We start from the raw sequence: 18,295 nt of genomic DNA, 5'->3' as shown, positions 1-18,295 counted from the left end.
TAATTCTGCTGACGCTCGGACAAAGAAAAACGCTTATAACTAATAATACGCGCGATCGTGTTGGTGCAATCGCGATGAAATATCGGAAGACATTACGAAAGACCGCGGCAGCTTGTTTACTCGAGGTATACGCGAGATGAATCTTCGCGGAAGACGCTCCTCCACGCGTAGGTTCGTAGGTACAAGAGTATTATTCGCTTATTCGCGCCTTTCCTGCCATCGCTCGCAGGAATTTCCGTCTTCCTGCCGCCTTGTACGCGACGCGGATTAATTAAAATTACGAGAAGCAATTAGCGGCCGTTACGTGTCGACGTATTATTCGGTGAAAGTGTTGAGAACCTCGACCTATCGCACGAACGGTCGCTCGGCTCCATTAATCTCGCGCACGAGCTATTTTCTTTTTTTCTCTCTCTCTCTCTCTCTCTCTTCTCTCCGTCCATCGACAGGGTTTATCTCGCGCGGATCTACCTTCCGATACGCGCACGCGTAATAATGCGGATGCGAACTGCGAAACTATCGACAGATATCGTAAACGCCTCTCTCGTACGCTTCCCCTCTTCCCCGTTGTGCCGTTGAAACGCCATGTATAAATTATTAATAGATGAAAATATCGCGCGCGAGTCAAAGTCAAAGGTGCTCGACGGGATAATGAGTTGCGCATTTGCGATTAACATAGAGAATGTTCGTATATATATATATATATATATATATATATATATATATATAAAAAAGCAATAATATTTAATTAATTATCTCGCGCCGCGTAACTGTTCATTACATGTAATTATTCTTGGCTGAACAAAGAATTTTATATTTTTAAACGATTGAAACCTTCAGCGGAATAATTATAAATATGTACAATAATAAATAGTAATAAGTATAACAATGATATAATAATAAATATACAGATAAATATAATATTATAATATATAATACATAATTTTATTGTTTACAGACTTGAGATAGTAAAACTTGGATTATTTTCGTAAATGTCGGGAGAAATTAGACTGGCGTTGTACTAAAGTATTTAAAATTTTTATCATTTCCGAGAAAATCTCTCTCTGTACACTACTACTTTGACAATTTAGTTTATGTGGAATTATTATATGTCTCGAAGCGTCGCGTACCTCTTAATTTACGATGCCAACCAGACGACCTTCTTTGTTTAAGCTCGTTGCGGACTTGACGGCAAACTGCACCGTCGTTAACTTGGAAATCGTATATTATACTTAATATCGCATTACGATATCACCGTCGTATTACCATTCGAGATTTAAGCGGCGGCCTCTCTGTGCGCACTTAACAACAGGTTACGATTATCAGTGAAATAATGTGACCGGTCCCCTTTCACAACTCGTTCAACTTCGAAATTAGCAAATCCACAAGACAAATGTCGCCGACTGATTATCGTATATCTGGTTTAAGAATGACGCGTGGAACACGATGAACAAAGAGATTAATTTTCTGCTGCGATCCGGAATGAAGTTTTAATAATATTTTGCCAATATTTTTGCGACTTGGAAGGTTGATCTCGATTTTACGCGGCCGTAGGGTAAACTAGGGTATGGTGGCCATAGGCTGTAAGTTTTTCAATAATCGCTACATAGTGCACTTTTTTAGTCATTATCAAAGATAATCGATATTTACAGTAGTTATGTGCATAGATTATTCGAAATAACGATATTAAGCTATATCGTAATCGACGTTAGACATATATTATAAAGATATGTAAATTGTTATACGACTTATAATTTTTATTTTCGTTTTCACTATTTTTTTTATAAATATTATAGTCATCTTTTCCTTAAAAGTTGGGTAAGATGGCCAATGCTTATGTTGTACTATTTTGATAATATAAAATTTCTATTAAATATTTTCCTTTTAATTTCGATAATATTACGAAATTTAAGCTTCAGTGAAGATAATATGCCAAACATTATTAAAAAATAACAAAAATAAAAGTATGTTTTTTGCATTTTAAAAAACTGTACCCATCTTACCCGAGTTTACCCTATATCCTGTCCGGCAATCCGGCGAATTTTTATTGAGCGGTTTAATTTTACAATCAGTTAGCGATCCTCGCGAAAAAGGAGACGTTTCGGTATTCAACGACGCGCGCATATGCGATAATCTCGCGATAATTAGGATATTCGTGAGAACCTCTTCATTAAAAGCGCATTAAAAGACGCGGCGCGCGCCAAAGGGCGCGCCTTCGGAAACGCATTATAGCATCGCACCGGAACCGGTCCCGAAGAAGCCGCGCGCGCGCGATATCTCGCAATTTCTCCGGATTAAGGGGAAACAGCGCGCGCCTGTACTCCTATTTATAACCAGTTCCTCCGAGCCGCATCAGCGACGCGCGCACCCCCGTGTTTTTCCTCCGTGGCCTTCCGATGCATGTGTGGAGACGCCTTTAAAAGGACACACGTACATACGAGAGACGCGCCCGGTGTTGGTTGCAGCGGCGTAGAAAGAACTCTGCAAGAAGAAGGTGAAACCTAAACGAGATGCGTAAAATCCAGGCCGTTATAAAACTCTCTATGGGCGGAGATTACTCTTACGTATCTCGTGTCTCTCGTTTTGCGATCGGGACGACATTTATGTGTCATTGCTGTACTTATACTTTGAGGTCTCGCTTCTCGCGAGACGTTAAAGCGATTTCGAAAAGTATACGCATAAATCAGAGAGAAAGAGAAGGCTATGATTATCAGCTAATCTCGCAAACTGCGAAACGCGCGATGGGAGATATCGTATACATACATAGAGCGACGACGGTGGGAGGCGCTACATATAAACAATTTTCCCATGCGAATTACAGGGAATACCAGCTCTCTTATTTCGCTTCGTCTTTCAATTCGTATAATCGCGGCGGAGTTCTCAGAGAGAAAAGGAGAAAGAGGTCGGAATCTCTCTCGGAATCGGCGTTGCCGATCGAGAGACGAGAACTAGCGATCCGCTCGTCGGACAGAGGGGTAGTCATTACGCCCGTGTACGCGATAACTAGATGATTAATTTATTATCGCTTATGCTACTGGGTTCACCCAGTTACCCGATGCGCCCGATAGGTCAGTGCGAGGGCCGCGCTCGGCTGGGGAAAGTATCGATTTTGCATCGCACGAGCAACGCGGTTGCACGCTCCAACGTCTCTATTCGCTCGCTCTTGTAAGCAACGGGCGTTATTGTACGTATATAATAGCCAAGATCAGATTAAATTTCTCTTCCCGCGCGTGCGCGCGCGCGCGCGATAAGCATGCCCGCGTTTTACACGCTACCGTTGTTGTCGTATGTAGTCGTCGTTGTCGTCGTGGTTTATCGGCAAAGATGCGCGATGTACCGTGATCGTAGCAGACGAACAACACGGGGTTGCAAGTCTTCTATACTGCCTATAGTTGTTAATCTGCTTAGTTATTATAATGTATATTAAAATATTTACATTTTAATTATATTATTAATAGCATACTATATGTACCTATATATAAATATATATATTACTTATTTATATAATATTATAGCTTATTGTATTATGCTACATATATATATATATGTTGTGTGTATGTGTGTCTGCACACGTATATAATATAATAAATATAAATATATAATGAAAGCTATATATCGCCAAAGAGAATAGCGTATATACAAAATCAATGTTGAATACATTATAATCTAGATCAATCCATTTTTGCAATAACGACGTTTAATACGATGATGTCAATTATTGTCCCGCATATCATTTATTAATTATTGAAACTTATGAAGGATTATTGACTCGTTATTAACTGCAACAGAGGATTTCAAACAGTTAATATCCAAAGCAAAATTATTTCGACAGAGTATAAAGATGTCATGTTGTCGTCGACACGTTACCGTAAACTTTATGAGCAGATTGATGCGCCCACCGGTCGTGCATGTATGCTAATTTAAAATTGAAGTTATTATACGAGAGAGAGAAATCTTCGCCTTATATGTACGAAAGAGACTATTGTTATGCGGCGCGCACTCGTATCTGACACCGCAATAATAACAACGGCGATAGTAACAATTTGCATGCGCGTCTGGAATAACGGGTACTTTGCGGGCCCACATCGCACAGAGGTCCGAATGCATCTGCGAGAAAGGGCCAACCCCTCATTGTGTGTCCCCCGCAGTTTTGACGGTAAAGACTTGGTCAAGAATATATGTCGAATCTTGTCCTCCTTTTAAACGCGAAAAAATATTCGCCCGCCATTTTTCGAAGCAAAGTTTTCTCCCCTCGTCATGCGAGCGTAAGTTCTTTTTATTTTTCGCGCAATTTAATTTTTCGTGAATTTCGTGAATTTTTTAGAGCATTTTTATTCTTTATTTTTTCGTCTGTACAAGTCCTTTTTCCCTTATTGATATCCCGCGACACAACAGAATCGTCAAGTTTTTTTTTGTCCTTGTCATAGAATTTTTTCATTAAATACGTGAAAGATGATTCGTAAAGATTTCACGAGGCATTTCGCCAAGTACGGGGTATTGTTCTTCGTTGCGTGCGCATTAAATTCCACCGCGTAGAAAGCGAGTCTGTAAATTCCCATAAGTATCGTTAGCCGTAATCCTAGTCACAGCGAGAAGGTATATGATACGAAAAACTTGACACTCGGTATGCACGCCTCTGAGGCGTCCTTATCTTCTTATCATCCGACACTATTATACACGTCGCCCATCTCGCGCTCTCGCGGCTCTTTATCCTCCTTTGATTTTATAACGTTATGTCTCGCGCGCGCTTAATTTACTGCTCTTAAAAGTCCGCCACGATAACGATCGTATCGTGTAACGCGCGCGTACTCACGCAAACTAAATCGTAATTTCCTCGAGGATGTCTCTTTGTCACACCCATCTCTCCAGTGATATAAGTTTTTACGCAGTCACGCTTGTTCAACTGCGCTAATTTTCTGAGAGTGGACGACAAAAATTTTCACGAATAAACCTGCCGTGCAAAATGTTTCAAGAGGCTGATATTTCGACGATCGTGCGAATAGAAATCTAAATAAGTACATGTTGAAAGAAGTAAATGCAGAATACACTAAAAAATGCAGCGAGAAAGAGGATATCGAGCGTTTTGTTCACACGCTGCTTGTGTTTCGGAGAAGAGGAGGTTGTTTAATGATATGTATAAATACATTCACGCTATATATTATAGTAACGTATTTCGTGACCGTTCCCGATTCGTTTATTTCCTCGTCGAACGATAAGAAAATAAATTTGCACCGCGGCCAAATTATAACGTGCTAATTCTTCGCGGCTGCGAAGGCCGCGATAGGTCGTGTGCAAGTCTGTGAACTTGAGATTTTCGAGACTGGGAATAGAAATAAAACGACGGTAATTCCGGCCGCTCGCGTACGGCACTTCAGGATGCTGGTTCTTTCCTATGAGAGAACTACGATTTCCTGCACGATTCCGGGACACGGTTCCTCGAAAAAAGTCGGCCGGCGAGATCTCGTTCAGCACGCACTACATTCTACAAAAAAGAGGGGCTTTCGAAACGCAAAAGAAATAATGTTTCCTCTTTCAAACGTGAGCCTTTCTGTGTAATAGTGTGTAACATTATTCAAATAGATAATTTATTAATAAAAATGTTTAATAAAAATTGTCAGAATTTCTAACAAATGTGGAGACATCGTTGTTAATTAAAGTCCGTCTTTCTTTTTTTCATAAATATGTCAGGATATTAAATTTTTAGAGAGAAATTAATATTATATATATATATATATATATATATATATATACACACACAGGGTGTTTTATTTTAATCGTATCTTATATTAATATTTTGAAAAGTATAGAAGATTCAATTTTATATCACCAAACCTTCTATACTATAAGATTGGATCTCGATAAAACTAATTGATTTTTATATTTTCATATGTTGTGTGTATCTTATCATCTATGAAGCAAAAAAATAATAAGCTCAAAGTGAGATAATGACCAGTTTACCTATTTGTCTGGCTTACAACCGACATTTTATCATAAAACACTCGATAACTTTCAAACTCAAAGCGGATAAAATTATAGTGCTTTGAAGAGTTTTCGAGAAGAGCTACAAGAATATGCAATAAAAAATAGTAGGTTCCATTTAAGAAATTGAAGGTGACTTTTATGTAATCTTCAAACGATTATCCAAGATCAAATCAATGGCCATCTTATGTCGCCCTTTGAATCAAACAACTTTCTTCCATATCTTCCATATTTCTCAAAATATTTGCTCGATAAAATTAAAATAAAACAGCTTGTATATTATATATAAAAATTGTTTTTCTTTTACTTTACTTTTATAAAAGGAAAATTTTCCGCTACATGTTTCACGTACATTCTCATGAAATACATTGGAATCTGAATCTGGATTCCTGGATCCCATTCGATCCTCTTTACGGTTTTTCGTCCCATCTTCCCCTCCCCTCGCGCCAGCGTACCTTTCCCCTTCGCCCTCCGGCAAACGCAGCGCGCTCGTTTCTTGAATTGCGCTTTATTTATGCGATTCTCAATGACCTCCAGGTTGAGATAATCTCGCGGGAAGACACGCTGCGAGACCATTTCTCGACGAGAACATCCATACAACTCGGGGAGGGAAGGGGGAGAATGGTGTAGAGTCTCGAATCCACGGGGAATCTCTTCGTCTCTCCGCGTCGCGCGGAGGCCGGCGTCGTCCTTTCTGCAATTTTATTGACGTAGGCGAGGCGAGGTGAGAGAGACGCAGAGTTGACGCGTTTCCCTCGTACGAGGGATTCCAGTTTCACGTTCTCACCGTCGAAAAATTTATACATATTTATGATGTTTGTCTCCATTCTTTTTTTCCTTTTTTTCTTCTTCGTTCGCGACAGTGCCTTATGCCGGAAGCGTATCGCGTCGATAGATGTAACGGTGAATTAGCACGGCTGTGAAAGAGATTTTTCTTTCTTCTCGTTGCAGATGCTGCGGTCGGCGGATCACCTTCTTCTGCATCCGAGCGGCGAGATCACGCTCCGATTATGGTGAGTAAATCCCCCCTTCTGTCTCTTTAATGTTAATCCGCGAAATAAATTATTTATGACGCGCGTTACGCATCGTCGATATAGTAGCGTTCATTCGATTTATCATGAGGCTCGGCAGGATCGATGGTTTTTCTACGCGCCGACGAAAATGTAACAGTGGATTTGTCAATTCGTGTTTTTTTTTTTTTTTTTTTTTTTTTTTTTTTTTTCGCGTGCACGCATCATGTAAATTTTGCTTCTACAATGAAAATTTATTACTTTTTTTTTGAATATATTTGTAAATTTAAACTTAACTCGTAAACTGAATATATTAATGTGCTGTTTTGCAAGAATTTACATATAATCGAGTTTATAGGAAAGTGAAAAATAATATTATACAAATTTATTTTGAACTTTATCAAATTTTCTACGATAAATATATGTAATTGCATGTATGTCTTGAATAAAAGAATAAGAGCCTATCTCTCTCGGATGCTCAAGTCATTCTTCTTTTACTCGATTTTGGACTTATTTACATTTTTATGAGACATACAAAGCGCGTGAAATTGACACACATTGACGGTCGAGATGATGAAAATCACACCCCATATACATTATGGACTAACCACCACCCACCTAAACCGGTCTGACACGCGTTATACGTGCCCCGGTGTCCCTTTGTAACAGATGGTAACGCAACCGTTTCTCTCTTTCGCGCTAGAAACTGGGACAGCCCACGGTTATGTTATATCATTGCCTCTGATTACGCGATTGCTCGTTAACGCGTCCGCATTATGCGAACACACCTTCACCCACACGAGAAACAGTTAAATATTAATTATAATTCGCGGATGTATGCGTGTGCGTGGATGTAATCGGGTGTGTATAGTTTTGCGTCCGATATGCGGGCTGCTACTTCCACTCCATTAGCCGACTTGTGTAAATTAGAGCCGTCCACCGGATTGCGAATTACAATCGGAGAAATTTTGTCGTATCTACGCGAAACGGCAATTTATCGCGCGGTTGAGGGTAACCGCCGCCGCTAAATGTAAATGCGGAGAATGTCGACGGAGAGATACCCGCAAACAGCTTGTTCTGCTCGCTCGTAGGTTGACTGATCTCGATTTTACCGTTACTACTACTTGGCGAGAGAGAGAAAGAGAGAGAGAGAGAGAGAGAGAGAGAGAGGGAGGGGGGGGGGGAATTACTCGCGGCCGCGTCGTTCTAATCTTCCGGTACGCTAATTAGTCCTTTCGCCGCGAAGGGCGTGGGTAATTCCTTTATAGAGAATAACGACGAAATGACTAGCCGCCTTTCATAATTCTCTTCTCCGCGTCTCTTTCTCTCTCCCTTTTCTTTTTTTTTCTTTTTTTTTTTTTTTTTTATACGATATTACGTAAAAATGAACTAGTTTCGTAAATGAATTAAGCTAAAAGGAGTTTTACAATTTATACGATGTTATGTATAATACGCTGACGTATTTTTTAATTTTTACAAGCTAACTCGATAGTCTCTGCGTAATGTTGTTCGTTTAAAAGGCAACCGTCATGCGAATATATCGTGCGACGTTTCATAGGAACATAATCGCCGCTTTATCGTGCGATTATCCTCCCTGCTGACACGAGAAACGTTTTAATGGGGAGTAAACGTTTCGACGCGGATGGGGACATAAGCGTGTTATTTTCTGACTTTTTCGCGATATACATTACTAGCCTCTTAAACACGAGAGACCGCTCGATTGCGTATATAGCTGATCGGAACTCGTTTGTACATTGTATGTGCCTAGTGCCTACACGCAAGTAAGTGGATACTGCGTACATAAAAAAAGAAAAAAAAAAAATTATGTATGTAAATGGAAATGTGTTTATGGAAAGGTATATTATATATACGCGCGCGCGCGCGCGTCGCGATTCTTCGAAGAGCATTACACACATACACTTCCGTGTTTAATGTATATCGATTATCCTTCCGGCTATCCGGCTTTTATCAGGAAATTAAGATTAAGCCTCTGATTTCTCTATATACACGTCCACATATATTTTTCCTATGAAAAATGCTGCTTCGTGCTAAAGAGTGATATGCCCACAAGTATGGTCGACGAGCGTGTAATCGTGAAAAGCGGCCGCGTTCCACAGTGAAATATTAAGCATTATGTGGCACTCACGTGAGTGGAAAGCACGCGAACGTAACTCGTACACGGCCTGCTTCGAACCTAACCGAAGAACAGTACCCTGACGTCGGCATAAGGGTACGTTCACCTCCTTCCGCTCTCGCGTTCGAGGCACGTGTTTAAGATCACGCGCCGGATTCTATTAAGCTGGTCAATCATTACCGCTTGTTGATTGCAATGATTGCTTTTCGGTCGACAGGCCTCTTCTAGAAGCCCTGTCCGCCACAGCGTTACGAAAATTATAGTTTATAGCGCGGCGTTTATTAATTAAAAGGATTAAAGGTTTAACCCTCTTAGCCTGCGAAACATCTTTAAAATTCAACGGTAATTTGTGAACCGTTTAATTATGCAATGTAATTACATGTTTATCCTTCTAAATTGCGAATTAATGATAGCAAGATTATTTTGGCATTGTATGGTTAAAAGAATAGAGAAGACATGTACTGGCAGATTAAAAAAAATTTTACATAAATTAAGTATTTAAAAATATTATTAATAATAAGCTTATTAAAATTAAGTATAATACAATGTACAAGTTATAATTAAAAATTAATTATTTTAATTCACAAAATTAATTTTTTATACTACAAAACTACAAAACTTAATAATTTATTTTAAATAAATACATTTATATTGTTTTAATAATTTCAAATATTTTATTAGTAATATTATTACTATTTGGAATAAATAATCTAGAATGTATGATTCATTATTTAATATTTACAATGTATGTTAGTTTTGGGATTGTCATTATTAGTTTTAAAACCGGTATGAAAATGGAAATAAGCTGAAAACTGTGTTTAATAACTTTTGTATGTTTACGGATTAAAATTGAATTTCGCGTTCGTGATTATCCGAGAGTTCAATGATGCGGTTCGAATGCCGATAACGTCCGGCGCGGGATACTAATCGTCGTCAACGCAACGTCACGATGCATCTATGATGCGGAGAATAAGAGATTACGGATGATAAACGCGCGCCCATAATAACGATACACGCGTCGCGCATTCTCTCGCGGCTGAGTCAGACAAATGGAATTTCGTGACACGCGATATCGAACCGCGGCGGTTTATTAACACCCAGGGGACTCAGGTAAGGTCTCCTTGTAACGCACGCCGCCGTCGTCGCCGTCGCCGAGAGGTCTCTCTGGCGTTTCGAATGCACGCATCCATGCGTGGAAAGGTGCACGTCAGGGCTCGGAGCGACAAGGAACGACGGAGAGACGATTCATTTTCCGCGATGCCGACGGTTCGGTTCAACAGCTGCGTGTGCTCTACATGTATATCGGAGCGGAAAGAAATCCGAGACGCAGACACGTGGAATATGATTGAGCTCATATTCGTATACAGATTTGATAAATTCAATAACCAGTGGCTCGTGCCGCTATCGAGAAGAATGATAGAGGTAATTCTGGGGTAATCGCGGCACATTTTTGACAATAGAAGTGACGATAAAATTTTTTTTATATTGCTTGTGAAAAATGATATGACGATTCATGTAATATTCGGTATCGAATTATTTAAAAGAATTTATTATTTATTCCAGAGCATTGTGGAAAATATCGTAGCATTTATTTCCATTTTATAATTACTAGTATATCACAAAACACGCATTACAATCGCTGCAGTGATGCCATTTAACATGTTTGTAAACTTGAAAATGTATTATAATTTTATTTTAAAATTTTCTTCCGTTTTTTAAAGTGTATTAAACTCGCTTGCATAAAACGAATAAAACCAACCTTCCTTTTGAATCCAAAACACGCGATCTCAGTGATGACAGGTTACTCACGAAGTAAACACATCACGGAAAGGAAGCAATTTTGTTCATTTCAATTAATTAATTTTATATTTTTTAAAGAGAGTTCATATCTCTTGATACGTTAATTTTTTTCGTTTGTTATTTCTTAGTTTTTCACTGAAAATGTATTTTTATCACAAGCATAATAATTACTAGATAATAAAAGTCTACCATACGTTTGTGTAAAAAATCAAAATAAATATTGAAACATTTTGCAAAGTATAGTCATACCTAACAATAGCTCTCGGAGGAATCTGAGGTATAAAAAAAGTGCAATACTATAGAGAGGATTCTTACTAGTGGTCGTGACAGGGACGTGCTTCGTGCACGACTTCAATCTGCTGCCGTTGGGCTGCCAGGAACATTCTGTCGTGACCTGTCAGGTTTGCATGCCGATGTTCTCGCTTCTGGCAAGAGCTGTAACGTTGTATAACATCGTATCGGGTGCACATCAGGATTTCTCGCGCGCCATTTTAAATGTCATTATTATTAACAGAAAATTCTGCACAAAATCTCTTTGACAATATTTAACATCAACTGTAATTATTATAACTACAAATTTGTAAAGAGAGAAAAAAGTAAATTAACATGTAGATTTATATGGTTGCATTTAATTCTATGAAAGAATATTAATATACGTTTCTCTGTGAGTTTCTGTTAATAATATTATATTAATCCTTGTACATATTTGCATTTTTTGCAAAAACGTTTGCAGTGGCACAGGTATAAAATCAAGTTTTTACCTTTAATTTTCAGTTTTTGTGTAAAAATATTTTTCCAGAAGTGGCCAAAATGTTAAAAAAAAAAAAAATGCAAATTGAATGACATTACGCGTTTGTACGAGTGAGAGAGAAGAATACGCGCGAGAGTGAGATAAAATAAGAGAAAAGCGAGGGGAAGGCGAGAAAAAAAACGGAAGGACGATGCGGGGGGCATGTCCGCCGCCGGCGTCGTGGCGTGTATCGCATTTAATTAGCCACCATATGCGGCAATTAATTAAGAATTTCTCGCGTTATTGATGGTTTCACCTGGGGTGTCCATTAGTCGCTCCAACGACGCGCCGCGCCGTTTTCGAACCGAGAGCTATATTCGTCCGTTCGCGCAGCCAGGCGCATCCTGCGCGCACGCTTTTCCACTAATCTATCCCCAGGATGATATACGAGCCCGGCCGTAACGCCGGCAATTAACGTTTTCGCTCTCTGCTCGCTTTTGTTCGCCGATAACGATTCTTTTCGCAGGAACATTTTTTTTATTAAATCGCGAGAGAGGAAAAGGGTGCAGTAAACACGCGTCTAGCTGGGAATTACGTTAATTATTACGTCCTTTATTACGCTAATTATTGCGCTTAATTGTTACACATCGCATGTAGAAATCTTTCTTCACTTTCACCGATGTTAGAAATTGAAAAGAAATGCGTCGACTTTTGCGAGAAAGCTTTTTAAAATTCCATTTCTTTTAACGGAATACCACGTGCGAATATATCGTAATGAGTCAAAAAGTAATAGTACATAGATAAGTGATGCAATTTGATAAAATTATGGGAGAAAGTTAGGCGTGAAAGAATTCTTCGTATAAAGAATTTTAATTATCTACTGAAGCATGCCGAAATCTTTCGTTGCGTCGATTCTCGCGCTTCCTCCTCAAAATATACGATAAAACTGACGTGCTTACGACAATAACTTCCCACAATATTGCGAAAAACTGAATAAATACATATGTCGTGGTGCAACGCGTGAAAACAAACTTTTCCAGATATGCCTCTGCTCGTAATGTTCATCGAATGCTATCTCACTTTCGAAGCGGGTTTTCAGAGCGATTATTAACTTATTCCGTTAATTCATAATTTTATTTCGTAATAATTACATCGAGGATATTATAGCGATTATGGCGAATAATTTATTCTCGTTTCGCGGTGTTTAATAAGGAGGTGAGAGAGATATATTAGAGCGAAACGTATAATCTAAATATATTAAAAAGTAAAACGTGCACACGCGTTGTATTGTACGCATACCGGAGTGATTTCACGTTAAGTAGATTTCCGTTCTCTCGATACGGAAGACTTTCATCCGTTGTTTCGCAACAAATTCATCAACAAGTGTTGATTTCGCAATCCCGGATAATCTATTATCGCCGAGAAAGTGAAGAGGCGCGTGTTATTCTTTTCGCGTTATAATTTCGGTACCGTCCGCCCGGATTTCCGACGCGCCGACTTCCTCCTTCTCACGTTTATTATAATGCCGGATAATACTTTCGACGCTTCTGGGGCTGGAAGCGCGCTGCCACGGAAATGTTGCATCTCCCGCGGCCTGAAACCGGCGCGGCGGCGCGCGGGGAACGGTGCTTTTGTTTGTATGCATTCCGCGCGTTGCAATACGTGACATAATCGGCACGACACGCATGTGTATGTATGTATGTACGTACATACATACAACGGGTGCCATTATTCGCGAACAATGGGACGGAGGGATGCGACTGGAAAATCGCGTGTCTACTGGTCAGACGTGGTCCTGATGTTTGACAGTTCATTAAATTTTATTCGAGAGGGAAGCATTTCATTATTATGATATCTTCGAATTCTCTATGGCAAATAATCGTAGATAACAATAAATCTCCGGCGTAAAATTATGACAAACTTTTATATCATATATGTATATATAAGTATGCTCCAAATATCTGGAGAATTATATTTGAATTTATTTAGATTAATTAGTAGTTATTAATTATTAATCTTATTGAAAAATTCAGATTATTGAAATTAGCAGATATTCGTGTATAAAAAGCTATAAAAAAGTTGACAGTTTATTAAATTTGATTCGAGAGGGGAGCATTTCATTATATCTTTGAATTCTCTATGGCAAATAATCGTAGATAATAATAAATTTCCGGCGTAAAATTATGACAAACTTTTATATCACATATGTATATATAAGTATGCTCCAAATATCTGGAGAATTATATGTGAATTTATTTAGATTAATTAGTAGCTATTAATTATTAATCTTACTGAAAAATTCAGATTATTGAAATTAGCAGATATTCGTGTATAAAAAGCTATAAAAAATTGAATGTTTTAATATTTGAACGTTTTTCTGGGTTTTTTTTATCGAATGTCTACTGACCTAGATACCAATAAAAGCTTCTTTGCCTAAGCTTCGCTTAAGCTCAAGAGTAAATCGATATACGTAAGATTTTTCAACAAACGATTTGACGCAATTGCAGCGAAATCCATGTTCCTTGCGAGATTATCGATCCATCTTTTGAAATGCGGAAAGTGGGCCAGGTATTGGAAGTTCGTTCGCCCGATGCAATATGAGTCCGCGCGTGTTATAAACCGATCGCTTTACTTTCGCTAAACGTCGACGAGGTAAATAGTTCTATATAGAGGAGGAAAAGAGCTGGTCCTTACACCTTCATGAACCGATCCCCTTGATTGCACCGATCGGCCTCTCTCGTGCGTCGCTGTCGGATCAACCTGAGGCGACCGGCGAGCATAGTCGTTTGAAATAGATGACTGCGCTCTCGAGCTAGAGAACGAGAGAGGCAAGAGAGAAGAGAGGAAAAGGAGAGGACCAACCTGAAGCGGTGAAGCGATCGCAGGGCTGAGGCAGAATGATAGAGAGAAAGGGAAAGAGAGAGAAAGAGAGAGGGAGAGAAAGATACGCGAGGCTATGGCGTGACACGTCGTGATCGGTAGAAAGAATCTCGTCCTGCAACCCGGAAACGCCGTGACTAACAACTCGGTATCACGAAGGTGGAAGGAAAAGCCTTGGAGACCCGTTCGTTCGCGGGGTAGTCATGATGGTGGTGGTGCGTATCTCTCCTCTCCTGGGGTCCAGGGGGGTCATCAACCATCGGCCGTGATGGCGGGCCGGGGGATCGTGCATTATTATGACCACATCTAATTGAAACTCTACGGCGCTCGGCTTGAACTCGACCAAGACTCGCTCGGCAACGCTCCGGCGCGTATTAAGGCGGAAAGAATAAACTCGTTAATAAATCTCGCTGCATCGAGGTGTTCTTAATGAGAATATAGTTTGGATCGACCACCGGAGCTCCAGGTGGGACCAGAGGAGTCTCGGTTTCATCTCTCGTCCTATCGAATGACCTTGCTGTCGGTTTCTTTATCCGATGCGGCGACGTGAGATGATCTTAATCATCGAAACATTATATAAAATGTAAGAATGCAGAATTAAAATATTTTTTATTAAGAAAGATATTAGTGTAAGAAAACTCACTTTGCAACTTAATAATTTAAAAAATTTTTTTTTGTTTAAATCTTAGAAATTTGTAATAATAAATTATGATTTGTAGCAAGAACGAATATAAGAATTCAAATACAAAAATAAATAATATTTTATTTACAATTAATTATATTGCGTGAAAAATGCATATCACGAGAAGTTAGTTAATTTAATAACCTCGATTAAATAGTTTTGGATTAGTTAAGAATCATCGACTGTGCAAGGAATTATCTTGTAAAAGTATAAATTTATTTGACCTAAAATGTTAACGATCGAGATATTACTCCTCCACAGCTGGATAATGAACGTACGTCATATTTCCTTCGTACTTTGAAATATAATTTTGCAAACCCAAATACGTCAACTGCATATTTATATATAGGATGTAACGTTATTGGGATTTCCATTTTTGTGCAAACGTAAAATTGACTTTTCCATTTTGCGAGTCGAAAATCGAAGAAATAAGATTAAGATTGTAAAATTAGATAATCAAAATTTTATAAACTCTCGACATATATTTTTTCGCGCGTCATAAATATTACACTCTTTGATAACGTCAGTCGCCGAATAATTATGATTGATTTTACTTTTTTTCTGGGAAATATAGAAGTTAATCGCGACGACGTTTCACGTGAGCAGAAAATTAAGTCTATCGATCACGTATAGCGCGGCCGTGCACGATCCGACACGACACAAGCTGTGTGTCTCCGTCTGTCCTAAGTCAGGATCTATCCTTTACGCCGCGTTAAACACAAAGATACACGCCAAAAAAGGTTTGCCGCTCTTTAATTTTTTGCTCTTGCCAATCCTATATACTTATCTTCTCTCTTTATATATCCGAGATTTCGTCGTTACATCTCTGTCAAACAGATGTACATATATATTATACGTAAATATTATTAATAATTGATGATAGCTGATAGCGCTCATAATGATGATATTGTAAGAAGTTTAACGCCCAAGCGCGTTTAAAAAGAAAAAAACAGATTTTTTTTCTCGAATTGTTGCGTAATCGAATGCGATACGACCTGTCTAGCGACAACAGGATTAGCTCTTTCGTCGACGCTCAGGATTTATGAATCTCTCGTGTCCCTCAACATCCAGAACCCATCAGCCACTCGACGAAAAGTCGTTTTGCCATTCGCGCACTCAGGGCGTGGGGGAGAAGCCCCCCCCCCCCTCTCTCGTTCCGTAAATGGAATGCCACGAAATTTATATGACGGAGACGAGTTCACGACGGGTTAATAATAATATGGCCTGGCACCCCTTACATCTGTCTGCCTCTTTCTCCGTATTTTCTCACTCCGTGTCGTCTCCCTCATCCTCGGTAGGATCAATAGTCTGGTCCGTCCGAGCAGGGCCGTCCGTAAAGAGCGCGTCGTCGGGCGACGAGAACACACAGTTTCCAATCTTCATCTGTCTACTTTATCTCTCGCCTTTCTGACGTTTTAACACTTTGAAATAAGAACGATCGATGTTCTGTTCTGTATCTTGGAAGGAGAGAAGCCGGGAAGGATTGCCGAGAGAATTCTCTGCAACGACGATTTAACCTACTTTTTCAACAACTTGAGAAAATTAATCTGGATTTAATTTTCTCGACTTTAAAACTGATTTTCTCCCGAGTTCTCGAAAAAAAAAAGTGAGTTGGAACGGTATTATAATTAATCCTTCAGATTATTTTTTGTGTTTGGCATGTAACATCTTTTCCTGACATCGATTATTCTAAATTCAAAATGTCATAAATAAATACGAACACATTTCTTACAGCACTCCTTTAATTCGAGTAGTATATATACATACTTTCTGGGGCTTTTAAACTTTGAATTTTTTTAATGCTCAATTGACAACATGTACTCAATAATTTGAGACTCTGAGAGAAACAGGTGACTTGTGCGGACTATCGGAGAGTCATAGTATTACATATCGCGGAGAACAATCCAAAGGTGAACGGCTGAGATTGAACCCGGGTCGCTGAGTCGGTGTGCGCTTACCAGGTACTCTTAGCGGATCACGCGAGCTCCCCTATGCATTAATCCATTTTATGCTAATTCATTACACGTTCTAGTGTAATTTGCAATATTTTCGCATCGCAGTTCGTCTTATTAGGAGGAAAGCTCATTTTGTATCAGCTCGATGGTCGCGCCTATCTGCACGCCACGATGACCGTTAATTAGTAACACGGAAACGAGCTACTGAGTTAAATGTAATTGCATCAAGCGCTTCATGCGTGGAGATATAATGTCCGTGCTCCTATTTCACACGTGCGCATTTTTATACCATCGCACGCATACCATGGAACGGCCAACACTTGGCTAACTCGTATTAAGAAAATTCGGTGTACAATATTGAGGAGCATATATGGTATCAAGTAACGGAAATTAACCGTACGTATCTGTATATACGTTTCTATGTGATTAAAAAAAAAAGAAAAAACTAACGAAAAATGTATACGATTATTAAAGAAATGTACATTACTTTTGATAATTGTATTAAGAGAGCTGCTTAAAAATCTTTAAATTAAAAAAAAAAAATGAAATTAATATAATGTATATGTGGAAACAAAATAATAATAATTTATAATAAACAATATAACAATTTTACAACGTATGTGTAATATTTCAATTTTATGGAGATAGTCATTTATCGTTGCTTTTATTTCTAATTTATTCTATTCTGTTTTTATTCGTGAAATATTTGTTTAAATAAATTCTTTTATAAATATGAGACAGGAAAAGCACACAAGTATTCCGTAACGACGTGTATACTCCGAGAGTGTCGCGTTTCTTGTTGTCTCTATTTCTGCAAAATTCGTCGCTGAGCGTTCTTTCACTCATGACTGTACAGTTTTGCCACATCCGTCGTAATATTACCACCGAGAAGCGACTGCAGAAATAGGATCGCGTTCAGCCCCCGAACTTCCGTCGCGCCGACACGCTTCCGGCTTCTCTGTCGTCGTAACTCTAGCGACTGGTGGGAAGGGCGCGGTCCAATTCGCTTGCTCATCTACATACAAGGTGTCGTCTGAAAGATAAATGATAGAGTTGTGTTTTTCTATAGAAATTTTTTCAGCAAACATAGTTTCAATTAATAAAAGTGGAAAAGTGAGAGTCAGCACA

The 18,295-nt window shown here is 39.0% G+C and overlaps 1 protein-coding gene across 7 annotated transcripts in view; it reads left to right on the top strand.

Moving 5' to 3' along the window:
- The window catches only part of Prosap (SH3 and multiple ankyrin repeat domains prosap), a 127,170-nt gene that overhangs the window by 46,187 nt on the left and 62,688 nt on the right, over positions 1-18,295 (top strand). For all 7 annotated transcript variants that reach the window (XM_072901184.1, XM_072901190.1, XM_072901189.1 and 4 more), the window contains one exon: positions 6,928-6,989. The gene's annotated coding sequence lies outside the window, so the exon portion shown is untranslated. The remainder of the gene's footprint in view (positions 1-6,927; positions 6,990-18,295) is intronic.

The sequence above is a fragment of the Anoplolepis gracilipes genome, chromosome 10, assembly GCF_047496725.1.
Source record: "Anoplolepis gracilipes chromosome 10, ASM4749672v1, whole genome shotgun sequence".
Lineage (NCBI taxonomy): Eukaryota > Metazoa > Arthropoda > Insecta > Hymenoptera > Formicidae > Anoplolepis > Anoplolepis gracilipes.
Note: the sequence above shows the minus strand (reverse complement) of the source record. Positions and strands in the feature narration are given on the sequence as shown.